Source organism: Cydia strobilella, chromosome 19 (genome assembly GCF_947568885.1).
Source record: "Cydia strobilella chromosome 19, ilCydStro3.1, whole genome shotgun sequence".
Taxonomy (NCBI): Eukaryota; Metazoa; Arthropoda; class Insecta; order Lepidoptera; family Tortricidae; genus Cydia; species Cydia strobilella.
This window is the reverse complement of record NC_086059.1, coordinates 10,977,633-10,995,580: the sequence shown is the minus strand read 5'-3', so window position 1 is coordinate 10,995,580 and position 17,948 is coordinate 10,977,633. Positions and strand designations below refer to the sequence as shown.

Below are 17,948 nucleotides of genomic sequence, written 5' to 3'. Positions count from 1 at the left end.
CTTGGGTTTCCTCAGCAGCACGCCCATTGTCACCGTCCGTTCTGAGACTTCTGAGCCGCTGAAATGACATAGCAGTTGGCGCGACAAAAATTGCAAAAATATTGGACGGTGGAATTCAAAGGTTGAAGCGGATTTGACTATAGACCCTGTCGTTATATGAAAAATAACAGAGGGTTTATCTTTATAGGTATGAAAACGGAAAAAAATAAGGTAAGTTTACAAAAATCGACAAAGATGCTACCCACACATTTTTTGTAAAAGAAGGTGAAAGATGGATTTAAAAATGGAAGCCGAAATCTGGTGAGTCTGGTGACGATTTCAGTAATAGAAGTTTTCAACCCAAAAAAACTTTATTGGCGTGATTGTCCTTGTTGTGGGACTTTGTTGTGGGGTCTGTTGGTAAAACTCAAAATGATTATAAGTGATCAGTTGCCAATGTCATTCTCTCAGCGGCGGCCTTAGGGGGTTGCGAACAGGGTAGTTGTCCAGGGCTTCGCTTTTGTAGGGACCTTGCGCAAAAACCCAAGCAGGATTTTCTTTTACTTAGCTAAAAGACAAGGGCCTTGCAAAGATCTGGCGTCCGGAGTCTCGCTCTGGTTAAGAGGCAAGGGGAGTGGTCATTTCTCAGTTATAAACGTACTCGACTCTCCTTCGTGGTTTTTGACTCTAGCTAGAGCCATGATTTTTGCAACAGATTAATTTTATCAATATCTATGTCGGACTGTTTTGATATTTTTGTTTATCTAAGCAATAGAGCGCCCTTCAAACGTAACCTAAAACGGCTTAATCGACTATAGGCTACAAAGCTGCTACAATGGGGATGCTCTTGTGCCTTATACCACTGCCACCACCCACACCCACCCTTTGCATCGATACAAAAACGGCCCAGTCGTTGAACTTCCGCTATGATTTCATTTACAATTTATTTTCAAGTGTCTTAAGTAAACATTTATGATTGTCATGTGAAATTCATGAAATATAAGTGTTATCTACAGTATACTGTAAGTAGTTGCCGAACGAAAATAAATACGTTCTAGTACGGGTTGTTCGCTCAATCCTGAGCCAAATTTTGCGAGGAACCAGGCAGTGTTGGCCGAACGTTAATTGCAATTAACCATTAAAACCAGTACAAATTAATTAGTTCAATTTGTACTGGTTAATGGTCAATTGCCTTAATGTTTCGGCGAACACTGGTACCCTGGTACCTATTATATACGGGTCACTTAGCGACCCGCCCCAGCTTCGATCGGGTAGTAACACAAAACTAACTAGTCACACTACTATGAAACTTTTAAGCACTAGGTTGCTTTTTTTAAAACTAGTGCCAGCGCCAATTCTTGCCATAAAATTGCAAGGATCCTGATCCCTTAGCGAACCATGGCAAAAAACAGGATCCTTGAAACATGATGATATTGATGATAGGATTACATACTTTTACGTCGTTTCTCTTGAAAGATAAGCGTTGAATCAAAGAAAATAAAAGTTGTTTTGTGTCACGTAAACACGTCACCCTTAGGAGGACGTTACCGCTGACTCACTTAGGTAGGGGAGTACTATTATTTATTCTGTGGTAGGGGTGAGAAGAAAGCCTTGTACCGTGCCGTCGCCACACTTGCCGCTAATGTGTTTGCCTTGCTCAGGTTTGGTTTATCAATATTTACGGCAAGTATGATGACAGTGATGGGAGAACTGCGTGCGTTGCCAACATGCCTATCGTTTACGCTCCGTAGCGAACAAAACGCAACTGTGACTGTTCACTGTCGCACTAATGTGGAAGAGTGATAGAGCTAGAGACACAAAGCGTTTCGTTGTCGTAGCGCAAGCGATTGTCACCTTGGTTAGGCATTAACGTATATTCTCGAGTACGCTATCTACATATCTACATTCCGGTAAATTCCATCTTAAAACATTATCTAATCTTTCTTATATTTTTCTGTAAACTTATTAGTTTTTAGGGTTCCGTACCCAAAGGGTAAAAACGGGACCCTATTACTAAGACTCCGTGTCCGTCTGTCCGTCTGATGTCTGTCACCAGGCTGTATCTCATGAACCGTGAGTTGCAACTTTCACAGATGATGTATTTCTGTTGCCGCTACAACAACAAAAGTACGGAACCCCCGGTGGGCGAGTCCGACTCGCACTTGTCCGGTTTTTTATTTATTACTTAGGTACGCCCTTATATAACATAACCATGTGACAAATTATACTTTCTGTCTAAAATTGAATTCCTGAATAAATAAGGTTAAATCAAATAGAAATATGCCTATTCATAAAAGTCCGTTAAAAATCTCAACCGGGCCAGGCCCGTGTCGAAATACGAATCATTTCAATCATTTGACTTCACAAAATCACAAAACTGAAATTCCATCAAGAAGAGGGGTGTTGTTTATTATTCTTAAAATTATTTTTATTAGGATGCATTTTTTTTAAAATTAGAATGCAGGTTTTCCAGCGCTGGGTCTTAAATGAATTTTATCAAAATTGGTTCACCCGTTCGGGGTTTTTTAAATTTAAATTTTCATATGGTGATCCCCATCTAAAATTACTTTTTTGACTTCTTAAATTACAAAGGATTAGGTCATAACATAACCAGTAGGTCATAACATAACCAAGCTTTTTTTTTCAATTTAATTTCATTGACATTGTTTTATTATGATAGTGTTTTAATGATTGCATGTTAGTAATTAGTAAATGTACCTTAATGTACCATTATGTAAATATTTTGCATGTTTATGTTGTGTCGACTGAATACTGTGTCTAACTATTTTATAAGGTTTGATTGTTACGTATTCAAGCAAATAAATATTCTATTCTATTCAGAATCATTAGGTATGTCACTTTACTCGTACTATACCAATCAAAGATAGATATAACTCCGTAATAGATGGATACAGTCTAAGGAAAAAACGTGCCTCGAATATCAAGAAAATTTGATTCTCGTTCAGAGGGCGCTACTAGCTTTGGCCTACAGTCGTATAGATAGCGTTGACGGTTTCGTCTGTTATTCAACAATTTTAACGCTTATCAGTGAAAGAACATGGGTCAAAATCATAAAAATAATTAATGCAAATAAAAAAAAAAACATTTATCCATATTTAAATACATTTTATCGTATTTTTATAAATCTTCATTTTTAGTTTTAAAGTGTGTCGACAGATGGCAGTGAATTTACTGGGGTTACAAAATTTACTATGACAGTACCGCTCTAGTATAAGTTACTCTATGATACCAATATACGAAATTGTTCTGTGACTGATTATTCGGCATGTCAGCAAGGTAAGGTTAGGCCGCATGAAGGTAGCAATGCGTGGGCGACGCGACGCTTGCAAAATCGCAAGTGATCGTTCCAGATTCGCCGGATGCGACGGCTTGCCTAACTAAACAACTTGCTAATGCTAATACGCAGCTGGCGTAACAGTTAATAATACAATTATAGGACAAACTAACACAAAATTGGCCTAGTCCCGCAGATACCCAGTATGTTGTGGGTAGATACATATACCTTTTTTTTAACGATGTGGTAATGCTGTTACGCATACCCCCTGTGACCTAGAGAAGCGTCGGGGGTTATGTGGGACTCCCATCTCCCATTCCTTTCTCTTAGCGAGAAAAGGGGGAGAAGTCCTACCCTCTAAACCCACATCGGCTTTACCCGCATTGCCGTATGGGAGACGTCATGGGATCGCGAACATTCTGCCGACAGATACATTATACCTGGGCTAGGGCTAGTGAACGATGGTAGAAAACGCCGGTCGAAAAATAAATAATATATAAAAATAATCACCTGGCTTCGACGCATACGCGATTATCCATATGTACCATTGTCATCTTAACTAAGCCCCCCTGTAACTACAACTCAAAAAAACTATAACTGGAGAGAAAAAAATATTCGTGATAATTACACAAATACTAAATAGATTCGAACCCGACTGGGATTTTGCAGATAGCTGGGGGCCCAGTTTGACTCAAGAACATTACAAAAGGTTACGCGGCTATTTTTTAAGGTAAAATTTTGGAAAACATAAAACCCAGCATCATATCGAATTACAAAAAAGTTGCTATATAGCGATATAGCTATCTGAATCTTATTGGCTGTCATAATATGCTAACCACGTTACAATTCATGATAATTGGGCCCCTGATGGTCTATTAAATCCTCCAATCCAATAATCATTAACTGCATTACTATTAATAATTGTAGCATTTACAACACTTAATTCCCTTAAATATCTCTATCTTAAGTATCTCTAAAAGGTCTCTCCCCTTTTCAAAGGTAAAGGAAAAAGAGAATGTGAGGATGCGTACCGGCCAGTGTCTATTATTCCGTGCGTTGCTAAGGTACTGGAAAATGGGTTGTGTCAGAGACTGGCAGCATTCTTAAATAAGACAAATACACTGTCCGACCGACAATATGCGTACAGGTCCGGCCGCTGCACTACCGACCTAGCGCGTGAAGCCATACGCAAGGTCATGGATGCCCTGGAGAGGAAACAGCAAGTTGCGATGCTGTGCTGTGACCTTTCCAAGGCATTCGATGTGGCCGACCACAGCATCATCGCCGCCAAGTTGCTACACTACGGCATACGTGGCAAAGCTCATAGCCTCCTCACAGATGCGTTGCGTAGCCGATCCCAAGTTGTGGTGGGAGATGGAGGATTAGCTAAGTCCGATCCGCTAACTACATCTATGGGAGTGGCCCAGGGATCGTCGGTTTCGAATATTCTGTTTTCCCTGCTACTGAATGATCTGCCCGAAGCAATGACAACAGCCGACATCCTAATGTATGCAGATGATGTTGCAGGTGTTATAACGGCGCCAAATGTGGATCACTTGGAGACCTGTCTCAACGACGCCGCGAACCAGTTATCTCGGTGGTTTAGCCTAAACGGCCTAGCGCTCAATTTAACCAAGACTCATTTTATCCATTTTCAAGTCGGTGGCCGCACACCGAGACCCCTAAAGGTTCGCGCTGGCGGCGTATGTTTGCAGCAGGTAAAGTCGACCACATTCTTGGGTTTCGAAATCGACCGAAAGCTGTCCTGGGCTCCCCATATAGATAAGCTATGTGGGAAGCTAGGGGGTGCATGCTTCGCACTGCACCGCCTCGCTCGAGTCGTGCCGAGACATGTGGTGCGGACGTGCTACTTTGCAACCATCCACTCGCAACTGCAGTACGGCACAGAGCTGTGGGGGCGCGCCGCGGACTGGCTGCGCGCATTCCGACTCCAAAAAAGAGCCGTGCGCGCGGTGATGCAGCTGTCCCAAGATACCTCCGTAAGGCCCTACTTCAAGGAACTTGGTATACTAACCTTGCCGTCCCTAAGAATATTACAGATTGCCACGTACGCCTACAAAAATATGTGCCATTTTAAAAAACGCTCCGACTCAGCCCGCGTGCTTCGTCACCCGAACAGGCTGTTGCCGGTAAAGCGCCGACTAGCGAGATCGGAGAAGATAACTCACGTGATGTGCCCGACTGTATATAACAGGTTGCCAGTGTCAATCACCTCGGCTCCTTCTCTAGCTTGTTTTAAAAAGAAATTAAAAAAATGGCTTCTCGAGCACACATTTTACAGTTTCGACGAATTTTTAAAAGTTTAAATTATGAGTTATACCTAGAGTATAATTATTATAATTAATTATATTAATGATTATTGCCTATATTATTAATCAACTTTTATATTCAATATTTTTTGTAAATAACTGACATGTAATATTAATATTATACAATAAATGATTATGATTATGATTATGATTATCCAAGTCAAGTCGTCTATCATTTAAGTGCACAAGTGTAAGATGGTTGCCGTATCGACCTTGCGATAATTTAATAGTCTGTCTGTTTCGCGCGTAGTTAAAAAGTGACAGTTGCTCTATCCTATCACGTGGATAACAGTGTAGAATACTAACCTTAGTTGTAAGACTTCATACTGCTACTAACAAATGTAATTTATTGTAATTTATTATATAATTTAATATTAATTTTACATGTTATTCAATTGTATATGGACATGGTCCGAAATAAAGAATATTCATTCATTCATTCATTCATTCATTCATTCACTCAGTGTCCATCATACGCCCGGTATATTACTGACTAACTGTGTTGTAATATCAGACCAATTTTTAAACCGCAATAAACTTCCTAATTTTCCAAACGTCGCGTCGTATAGATTTTTGCGATGTTTTGTAATGCGAACATTATTCTATAAACAATTAAGTTATTTTTACGATGTGTATTTTAATGAGATACGAGGTGTTGTAAATAGTCAGTGGCATTCAGTGGATACGATTTACGTTTTATTGTCATAAATTAACACTGTTATGTTATAAAGTTCTTGCGTGTTCGCATGAACGATTGCAATAACTATTATGCAAGTGTTATCTAATGTATTCCAAACTTTCAATGGTGACCGATAGTTCTAGCAAAGATATATGTAACTCCGTATAAGATAAGTGTAAGGAAAAAACGTGCCTCGTATATCAAGAAAAAAATATTGTCGAATAAATAGAGCCACACCTTGTGCCTTTGGCCTATACTCGGCTCGGGTAGATGGCGTTGGCGACAACGTTTGATATTTAACAATTTTAACACATATCAGTGAAAGAACATATGGCGTTCTAAAAAACATTTCTATCTGGTTGTGGCCCGGACCGTTTTAGCATGAGTCCCATCCTTTAGGCTAGGCACTTACCTGTATTTTTAACCGATTCTGAAAGATGTTGTACTTATTATGAATAAAAATCTTTGTTAACCAAACATTATACTTGCGGGTTATTATGTGATCTTATGATAGCGTGCCGAAACTTAACCTTGCGGCGTTATCTTAGCTAGATTACTTTTTAGGGTTCCGTGCCTCAAAAGGAAAAAAACGGAACCCTTATAGGATCACTCGTGCGTCTGTCTGTCCGTCTGTCATAGCCCATTTTCTCCAAAACGACTGGACCAAGTAAATTGAAATTTGGTACACATTATGTAAGTTTGTGACCCAAAGACGGACATGTAACATAAACAAATGAATTTTAAACATGGGGGCCATTTTTAAATGGGGGTAAATGAGAAAATTAAAAATAAAGTTTTTCAAACTATATCGTGTTACATATCTAATGAAGCTCTTTTTGAGAATCAATCATATATATATATATTTTGTAATTTTAAAATAAATAATTTAGAAGTTAGGTATTTAAGAAAATAGCCAAAAAAATTATCATTCCCCCTTTTATCTCCGAAACTACAAAAGGTCTAAAATTTTGAACAAAATACACTAAATAGTTCTTTACCTATAGATGACAGGAAAACCTATTAAAATGTGCAGTTAAGCGTGAGTCGGACTTAATTACTTAGTTTTGATCGTTTTGATCCGACCCCTACGGGTTTTTTAAAGACATTTCACTCACGTTTCACATAAAAAATACAGTTAAAAATTGTGTAATGTACGTTACGAAACCCTTGGAACGCGAGTCCGACTCGCACTTGGCCGGTTTCTTTTTTTTGGTCTAATGTTGACAATGATAAACTTACCGTACCGTACCGTATCGTACACAAGTACTTTATCGCGGTAACATTTTAAATATATATGTATATGTATACGTTATATACGTGTATATACGTGTATACTACGCTCCAGAACTAGAGTTGCAGATGTAGGCGTCAAGACCGCTAAGCTTAAGTGGGACTGGGCGGGACATGTCTGTCGCATGCACCCGGAAAGATGGGCCAAAATGGTTACTGAGTGGGACCCACGGAGCACCATAGACGGTGCAGGCCGGGGTTCAGGCAGACCAAAAAGGAGATGGCGGGACGACTTGGACGCATTCTACCCCAAATGGTGGGAAAATGGCGATGACAGGGTCGAGTGGAGAAAACGAGGGGAGGCCTTTGCCCAGCAGTGGGACACCAAAATTGGCTAATAAAAAAAAAAAAAAAAAAAAAAAATACGTTATGTTTATGCCAAGTTTCATGTACTTACCTAATTTAAAGCATATCGTTTTAAAATGAGAGTAATAACTTCAAACGTATGGGGGCGGTTTTTTAGCTGACCCCCCATTTTGCACCCTTACGGGATGATTTCGTTACAGAGATAAAAACTAAGTAACTAAGTATACCAAATTTCGAGGTAGAGGTAACAGCCAGCCAGACAGACACACTTTATAATACCTACATATTAGGTAAGTCTATAAATTATATAATATAGTTTAACTTTCAACCCATCAAGATTTTATTTCCCGTAGCTCCTACGTTGTATAATTGTTTTATTTCACGAAGTCTACTATACTTTTTGCTTTGTAAAGTATATCCAGCATTTATATATATAATTGTAAAAGAAACAAAGTTTTCGATATCGATACTGCAGCCATTAAAATGAGAGTAACTTCGCTGCCTTCTGAGATTATATCAACTCGTTCACTAAAAATAAATATCGTATTTTAAACTTCCACATTTTAAGATAAAAAAGCAGTGTTTGTTTCGCGAAAACACTTGTATTTTAAGTAAATTGGCGTGTTGATACGGCGGAAATGTTTTTGAGGTAGGATACCGCTTTTATTATTTTTTTATTGAGATATCTAATTATACTTTATGCTACTTACGAATATCGCATACGTTTTTAGATGTTGATCAGTTTTGTCTGACTGTACTAGTAGGTAATTAAATGGCAAGTTTCTCAGCTGATAAGTACGAACACCGTTAATTTGTACTGAGTGATATTTAATTTTAAATAACAATGTTAATTATGATTACACAATAGTTATTTGTGCAACAAGAGAGGAAAGTTGGTTTTTCTTGCGAGTGTTTATTTTGAGTCCCGAGAAAGCGAAAGATTCTATAATTGAATCACGAGCGAAGCGAGTGATTCTAAGGTAGAATCTTGAGCGTAGCGAGGGACTCTAAAACACGAGATGTAAAATAACTTTGCTCTCGTGTTGCACACATAATTTTTCACCTCAGTAGTGAGAACATATTAAAGGTTAAAATGTATTTCGAATTACACAGAATAAACAGAAAAAAAAAAGTATTATAATATATACGATACGATAAGATACGATACGATACGATTACGATTGTTTCGTATCGTATCTTATCGTATCGTACATATACCGGACCGGACCGGACCGTACCGTACCATAAAAAATATGTAATAAAAGTATGAAGTTCATGGCCTTCACTAAATTAAAAAGCTACATTGTTTCACTCCCTGGAGTGAGGAAAGTCGCACTTTCCTCACTCCAGGGAGTGACGAAAGTAGGCTTGTTCGAGCTGCTGAGGTGAAAAAAATAAAACTAAATCTAAATACCTACTAAATATAAAATACCTCTCCCAAACTATCCGCCTCTGGAATGGAACCTAGAATGCTGGCGGCGTTGCCCCTTTGCACGTGCAAAGAAGGAGCCCGCCCTGTGGTCGCCCGAGTCACCTAATAGTCTGACCGACACCGTTAGTACTACATAAGTACACAAATACCTGGTTCGGGAATCAGGAAGGATCTTAAACACATCATCATCATCATTGGCCACGAATCAGACTTATATTGACCGGGATATTAGACCGTGATTACCTTTTGTATTATTTATGAGCTCCCGATATTTCGACGCAGTTACATGCATCATGTTCACGGGTGACTGAAGATAGCGGGTGGGTGTCAAAGTTGTGTAGACAGCGCTCGGTCTACCCTCATTCTTGCGCGTCGGCTGCGTTCGCTTTCAACGTTACCATCGGTCGAAGTCTAGTGAAACTAACCGTGAATCATTTAAAACTCTATCTTTATAATTGCCGCAGTGCTAGACTGCAGACTGAGTACCTTAGTTTGGTACTGCCTTATAATTATAACCCAGTTAATAGGTACAAAATACTAAAATATTTTTCCCCTCACTAGCTCGGAAAGCCGTCTTTTATCCTTTAAAACAAGCGGGGAAAAACGCATTTTATCCACTAGTGGGGAAAGTAATTTGACCTTGGATGGAGCGTGTTTAAGTAGCTTTTGACAGATAACAAAACGTAAAACGCTCAGTATAATGGTTCGTTCGATATTAATTATCATAAATAAATGGTTTGAGAATTTAATAAAAAATACCAAATTTAGCTTTATTTAATTATTTTAAGTCATAAACCTTAAATTCCATAAGAAACATTTGATTTTTTTTAATGATGTTGAATGTATAATTCTGAACGCACAAGTTGAGTCGATGCAATTTCAAAACGCATCGGCAGAAATGTCAAAATTGTCAACAAAAAATTTCTCACCGACTCCGACACGTAAAAATACACAACTTCCAGAGTTTTCTGTTATAATATCGTATTATCGTAAAAAAATGAGTGATTTCAGAGATAAAGACAATCTAACGCCTGTGGATGTTGCACTTTCCTCGCTATAGTGAGGGGAAAAGTTTTGTGTTACACACGAGTGCAAATGTATTTTACTTCTCGTGTGTTGAAACACTTGCTACGCTCAGGATTCTATTTAAGAACCACTCGCTTCGCTCGTGGTTCAACTATAGAATCCTTTCGCTTGCTCGTGTTTCAATTCCACACTCACGGGTAAAATACAACTTTGCACCCTTGTATAACAAATAACTATATTTACGCCGCGTTCAAAGAGATACTTATTATTTTTGTCCGAAAAGTAGCAAAACAGGTCACTCTGACCTTTCGCCCTCATCAGAAATCCGGTAGTTTGAGCATAAATCTTCCGAGCGAGCTTAGATCACTATCTGTCCCCATTCAAGGCTGTATGTTGCTTCCACCGATGATATATTGCGGCTTTGACACCTCTTGCGAACTTAAAGGTGTACAAACATCAGCAACACCAAGCAACACACTCTGTCCATCGGTGGACCTTATGCCTTTTGTAATAAGGTTTACTATTAGTTAACAGTGTGGGTGATAGTAATACACACCTACGCCGTGAGAACGGGGGCCTAGACAAGATGACAATCGTACATCGACAAACGCAAAACGAAAATTAAAAAAAACCGGACAAGTGCGAGTCGGACTCGCCCACCGAGGGTTCCGTACTTTTTAGTATTTGTTGTTGTAGCGGCAACAGAAATACATCATCTGTGAAAATTTCAACTGTCTAGCTATCACGGTTCATGAGATACAGCCTGGTGACAGACAGACGGACAGCGGAGCCTTAGTAATAGAGTCCCGTTTTTACCCTTTGGGTACAGAACCCTAAAAACGTATCCTATGACAGATGCCGGAAAAATGTATGGTGTCCTATTCGTAAGGCCCACCAACCAACCAACAACCCAACGCTCAATAATTTGAACAGGGGTTGCATCCCCATATTCTTGCCTTAGTCCATATAATCTTAAAAATATAAGATTAGGTAGTTCTAAGTTAGTAAATATGTAGTTTTTCTAGAAAAAAATTGTTTTTCTTAGGGTTCCGTACCCAAAGGGTAAAAACGGGACCCTATTACAAATGAGGATATAATAAGATAGAGCGGTACTGTCATAGTAAATTTTGTAACCACTGTAAATTCACTGCCATCTATCGACATACTTTAAAACTAAAAATGAAGATTTATCAAAATACGTTAAAATGTATTTAAATATGGATAAATGATTTTTTTATTTGCATTAATTATTTTTATATGATTTTGACCCACGTTCTTTCACTGGTATGCGTTAAAATTATAAATAACAAACGAAACAGTCAACGCCCTCTATACGAGAGTAGGCCAAAACTAGTGGCGCCATCTGATCGAGAATCAAATTTTCGTGATTTTCGAGACACGTTTTTTCCTTAGACTGTATCCATCTATTACGGAGTTATATCTATCTTTGCTATTACTAAGACTCCGCTGTCTGTCTGTCCGTCTGTCACCAGGCTGTATCTCACGAACCGTGATAGCTAGACAATTGAAATTTTCACAAATGATGTACATTTTTCTGTTGCCGCTATAACAACAAATACTAAAAACGGAATAAAATAAATATTTAACTGGGGCTCCGATACAACAAACGTGATTTTTTGCCGTTTTTTTGCGTAATGGTACGGAGCCCTTCGTGCGCGAGTCCGACTCGCACTTGGCCTTTTTTTAACCAGGTTGGCAGAGTATGGGCACAGAATAAAGGATGACTCACGTTAGACCGGGACGTGTCCGGGCCGGAGCTTCCGGCGCTTCGTTTTCTATGGAGGGCATCACGTGATCACCTGTCATGTTATAGAAAAGTAATCCTTTACTAATAGTACTAGTAATAGTAGTAGTAGTGGTATGGGCCGTGTTTTGAGTCTAACTAGTTTTAGGGATAGACATACTGATTTCTATTAAAGGTTTACAGAGGTACATTGAAGCTACAAATATAACTGCATAGTGTGGTGTTAAAGTGTTAAGATTAATGTTTGTTAGATTAATAAGATTTTGTGCTAGATTTCGCTGTACTGGCCACAAACTGAGTGCGTACAACGTATGTCCCTGCCCAATCGTTCGCTAGATGTCGCTGTTCCCACGGCAAACTAGGTAACGATATGTTATTATAAAATGTACAGGGATTATTCATATTATTTTTAATAACTTAATTTCTCGCTAGATGTCGTTGTACCGGCTACAAACTAGCTAACGACATTCCGCTGGTAATTATATATAATAAGATTGTATTTTTTAATTAAGGTGGTTCGATTTTCATACAAAATTCAATCTGCTTTAATTAAGGCACTACACACTATTACTACACAAATATTTGCTCATTTATCTACTTTCGAATATTCGTTTGCGCTAAATTAATAGAAAAACTTTGTTTCATACAGAAATCATACATAAATCAACGTAATTTTTTCATCAATTTTACGTATGTGTGTGTCACAAATGTCGTGTACAAATACGTTGCGTGCGGCGTTGCCACTCTATGACGTTGGCGACGTTGCCTGGCCGACCTGACAGGATTTGGAGTGCCGTCATGTTTAGTGCATTTTTATTTGAAAGTGTTGACACTGACACATAGGGTCATGTTTATTGTGACATCAATTTGTTTGAATAAATTGAAAATGATAGCAATGCAAAGAGTATAATAATATATGTAGCAACGTCTAAATCAAGTTACAAAAATCATCGGTGTTCTGGTCCGCGAAAATCCAGAAAAATTCAGACTCAATTGAAGCGGAATTCATGATGGTGAAGTTTCGTAAGGTAGGTACAGTTTCATTCCTTCATTGTACATTGTAATTTTCTCATGCCGATCTTTTTAGAAAATAATTCTCACTTCTTCCGTAATGGTAGATATAAGCAGTGAACAATACCTATATAATGTAATTATTACTGTTTTGGTTGCCGAATAGTCAATGTGTCACTAACTCTAGGTTATTTTAGGTATTGTGCAAAATGAAGAGGCATTCTTGGAAATAAAATGTTTTCCTTCATTAGCCAGAAAAAATCAGGCCATCCTCACTGCAATAAAGTAAAATAAAACATTTCCTGGGGATGAAAATTATGGAATTTTGTCTATGAATGAAAAACACAATTATTACTACGTAAGTAAATGATAACTTTATTAGAATCCATATTGTTGCTTCATCTTTCTTCCTATAACATTAGAAATTTTGTGCTATCATGATATTATTTTTCTTTCAGGTACAGGGACAACTACGGATAACAAATATGAAAAAATTTTATTTCATTTGTTGTGTGAATTCATCTACACCAACAAGACATCCACTGCTGGACATAGGCCTCCCCAGGGATCTCCACAACGACTGGTCTTGCAAGACCGGCCAAAATATCGAGAAATAAATAATATAAATAAACATGATAAATATCCCGTTTTCTATAATAGTTATAATTAGAAGGCCATGCAATATTGTTACTCACTGTACCTACTTGAATCCAAAAAAATAAATATAAAAAAAGTTTTAATTTTATTTTACAATTACTACTTTATTATTAGTACATTACGATACAAGTGCGAAAAGTAGGAAATTGGCAACGAGTGGCGATAAATTGAAACACGACCGAAGGAAGTGTTTTAATCGACACGAGTGTCGAATTACCTTTTCGCACGTGTATTGTACAACGTTTTACAGTACATAATTATGGCCCTTTACATTTTCGACATATGCACGTATTGTACTAATTACCGCACTAGGGCAGTAACGTATATGTAGCACCATATGTACTAAAAAGTATTTTACAGTACATATGGTGCAATTTTCTCGCCCTAGTGCGTAAAGAGCACTTTTCATGCATATGTCGAAAGTTTAAAGGGCCATATGTACTGTAAAACGTTGTACGATACACGTGCGAATAGGTAATTCACAACTCGTGTCGATTTAAAACACTCTGCGGTCGTGTTTTAATCTGTCGCCACTCGTTTCGAATTTTCTCTTTTCCGCACTTGTATCGTAAATAACTATTTCAAACTACAAGGGTACGATGATAGATCTCAATTCAATATAATTTTGCAACATTTGGCATTATTAGGTTATAAATTGTATGGAGATGAAATCTATCATCGTACCCTTCCAGTTTGAAAAATACTATAGAGGCTGGGCAGTAAGGGATTGCTTTACTCGTAGAACTATATTTAGCGCTTTAAAAAAAAACTGATACCTGACACTTACAAACCTGGACTTCCTTGGGCTAATGCTACTAAGAATCGTCAGTATTCTCCATCCTTTCTGAGTTGGAAGAACCCAAAAAGGTGAGATTTGTGAAAGTCAGGTTTTCAATATATGTGGCGTTTTCAACCAAACGGGTACCTACTTATTGTTGTCATATTTCCATAAAGCTTCAAAATGAAATCAACCTAATCGACAACCGACAATGTGGTACCTTTTAGTTCAAAACGTCACATATTTTTATAAAACGTTATAAACTAATTTATTAATAATACTGAATATCTGGGAGGAAAAGAAAACATAAATAAAAACTCAAAAATGCTCGTTTTCCCAGAGATAAGACCTAGCTAGATCGAACCCCTTACAGCAAATTTCATCGAAATCGTTAGAGCCGTTTCCGATATCACTGAAATATATTTCGGTTATATCGGAATCGGACAAGAATTCGAAGAATAAAAGGTATAAGAAACATAAGATAACACAAAAAGGACAAAAAAAAGTACCCCTGACGTACCAGTCTCGAACCCGAATCCTCTTGCACGTATTTCCACGAACATACCGCAACGCCATTGCAGCATACTTACACTGCATGAAATTGTCTACTACAAGCAATCACGGAAACACTGTTTGCATGTGTGAGTAATAGTAGGAAATAGCATGACAGAAACACTCTGTCGACTTTAAAAGTGTTTTTTACACTAATGAAGTATTCAATGTTTATTATAATAGTTCAATATTTATGTAAAGAGTGCGCTAAACATACTTTTAAGTATACAGATACCAACACTATTCCACAAAAAAATAAAACCTGAAAATTTGCGAAAGTGACGCCATCTAGCGGGGTTTAAGCTTTGGGTAACCTAGTCGAACCACCTTAATGTCTTCTTTTTGGAAAATAAATGTGTGTTGAAAAATTGCATTTGCGTTTTCGTTGAATGTGAACAACACGGAAGTTAAACATGTGGTGTTATTTTTAATGGTATGTTATCGGATATTGTTTATAAATCACTATATGTATAGTAACAATACACCTTACCTTACTAATGATATCAAGAGATAATGCACTTCAATAGGGCATTGTCCTGAAGTTGTGACGCTTCATTAGCATGAAATGACGTAAGAATGTCACATTTGGATATAACTAACAACGGCCAGAAACATGCATGTGACACCTCTGAAGTCGCAAACGTCTATAGGCTACGATAACTGCTTAGCGTCAGCAAAGATAGATATAACTCCGTAATAGATAGATACAGTCTAAGGAAAAAACGTGCCTCGAAAACACTCGAAAATCAAGAAAATTTGATTCTCGTTCAGAGGGCGCTACTAGTTTTGGCCTACAGTCGAATAGATGGCGTTGACGGTTTCGTTTGTTATTTAACAATTTTAACGCATATTAGTGAAAGAACATGGGTCAAAATCATAAAAATAATTAATGCAAATAAAAAAAATCATTTATCCATATTTAAATACATTTTATCGTATTTTTATAAATCTTCATTTTTAGTTTTAAAGTGAGTCGACAGATGGCAGTGAATTTACTGGGGTTACAAAATTTACTATGACAGTACCGCTCTAGTATAAGTTACTCTATGGCGTCAGGCTAGCTCTGTTTATTTACCATTAAAGTGAAGTAAAAATCCCCGAAATATATAAATATATACACAAGAATTTGCCTGAACTGTTTCCTGAATTCTATTAAATCGAATTCAGGAAACAGTTAATTTTATAATTGATAGGAATCTAGTGTTAATTATAGACGATACAATACAACAAAACAAGTTAGGTTAGGTAGGTCTACTTGACGAAGCCTGCTTTGCTGATTACGAACTACATATTTTATGGATGGACTTATTTCTACTTACGTTTTATTTTTCTTACCTGAATAAATCCACATATAGTTAGATATTAGGTATACGTATTTATATATTCTTTTCTCTGCCTAAAATGTTTAATTTGTCTAAAATAAAACTGTTCAACCGGTTAACCCACAGTATTAACCTCTTGCCTGTGTAATGATAAAGGATCATGATATTCATGATCATGATCGAATATTTAGTCATCCTTTTGAATTTTTTTCGAGATTGATTTTTTCTATACAGTACACAACCGAGATTTGAACCCACGAATTTTGACCACCACACACATATGAAATCTTAATAATCCCTTTAAGAATCAATACAAAATACATATTAAACTAACACTTATTCAATAAAAAAACATACCAAACTCAAAAAATCATACCTCTATCCGGTTAAAACACAAAATGGCATTCCAATTTAAAACACTAAACACAATCACTAAAATCACCTGAAACTAGCACTTCGTTATCACTGATAAGGTATCGCGCGCGGACGGTCGTGGATGCGAGGTGTATCTACTGTCTGAACTAACACTACTGACCGAGTCGGTTGATTTCGAGTGTTGCGTTATTAGGATGGGGGTCTGCGGAGGCGGAGCGGGAGCGGACAGCGGACGCGGCAGTGAGATGGAAATCAGAACGTTATCATATCACTTAGCGAAGGGCGAAATGTGTCAGTAAAAAAAAGTGTTATAAATATTTCTCTCTCTGGGATATATCACTCTTTTATATCTTTATATCCGTATGTATCACTGGTCCCGCTCGCAACTGTATCGGCACTTGTTCACTTTACGTCATCTTATATATCACTGAGGTATCGCGCGCTGACGTTCCGTGGATGTTAGGCCCTCAGCACACGGAGCGTAAGCGTTAGAGACGCGTAAGGCTAGGTTCACACGTTAATTTTTCTCGTATACCGTATACGAGTCTTCACATTGGATGCGAATTCTCACGCCTGCGTCTGACTCGTACACCGGAGCAACATGCGAATTCACATCAGAGTGATAACCGCGATTTAATGGTCCTTTTTTTTCGCAGGGGTAAATACATTTACGTATCTCACCCCCGAGCTGCGAAGGCCCGTTGGGGATGGGGTGGTATGTGGGACTCGCTCCTCCGGTACTCCCTCTGTCTAACTTCCCCTGCGGCGTTACCCTCTCTGCCGATATTGGGGAGCATTGTGAGGTCACGAGTATTTTAACACGATGCGATTTAGTGGTCCTACCTCAACAGTGCTATTCTCGTTAGTCGCTACGCGTACCCACGGACACAGCCTTAGCGAGTGGGAGTGATAAGCCTACTTGAATGACTACGGTTGCAACGGTTTCGCAGTACGAATACATTGAATATATTTGCTATTAATTCAACTAGCTATACAACTTTTTTATACCACGTCGGTAGCAAACAAGCACACGGCCCGTCTGGCAGTAAACGGTAACCGTAGCCTATGGACGCCTGTACCAGGGGACTGCATCTTTGTGGCATCTTTTTATTAGGTAAAGGAAAGAAAGTGAGATATGTATTTATGATTAT

The 17,948-nt window shown here is 38.1% G+C and overlaps 1 protein-coding gene across 1 annotated transcript in view; it reads right to left on the bottom strand.

Moving 5' to 3' along the window:
• LOC134750227 (uncharacterized) overlaps positions 1–16,884 on the bottom strand; it is a 69,034-nt gene extending 52,150 nt beyond the window's left edge. Inside the window, exon 1 of the mRNA XM_063685372.1 lies at positions 16,799–16,884. The gene's annotated coding sequence lies outside the window, so the exon portion shown is untranslated. The remainder of the gene's footprint in view (positions 1–16,798) is intronic.
• Between the last annotated feature and the right edge of the window lie 1,064 nt (positions 16,885–17,948).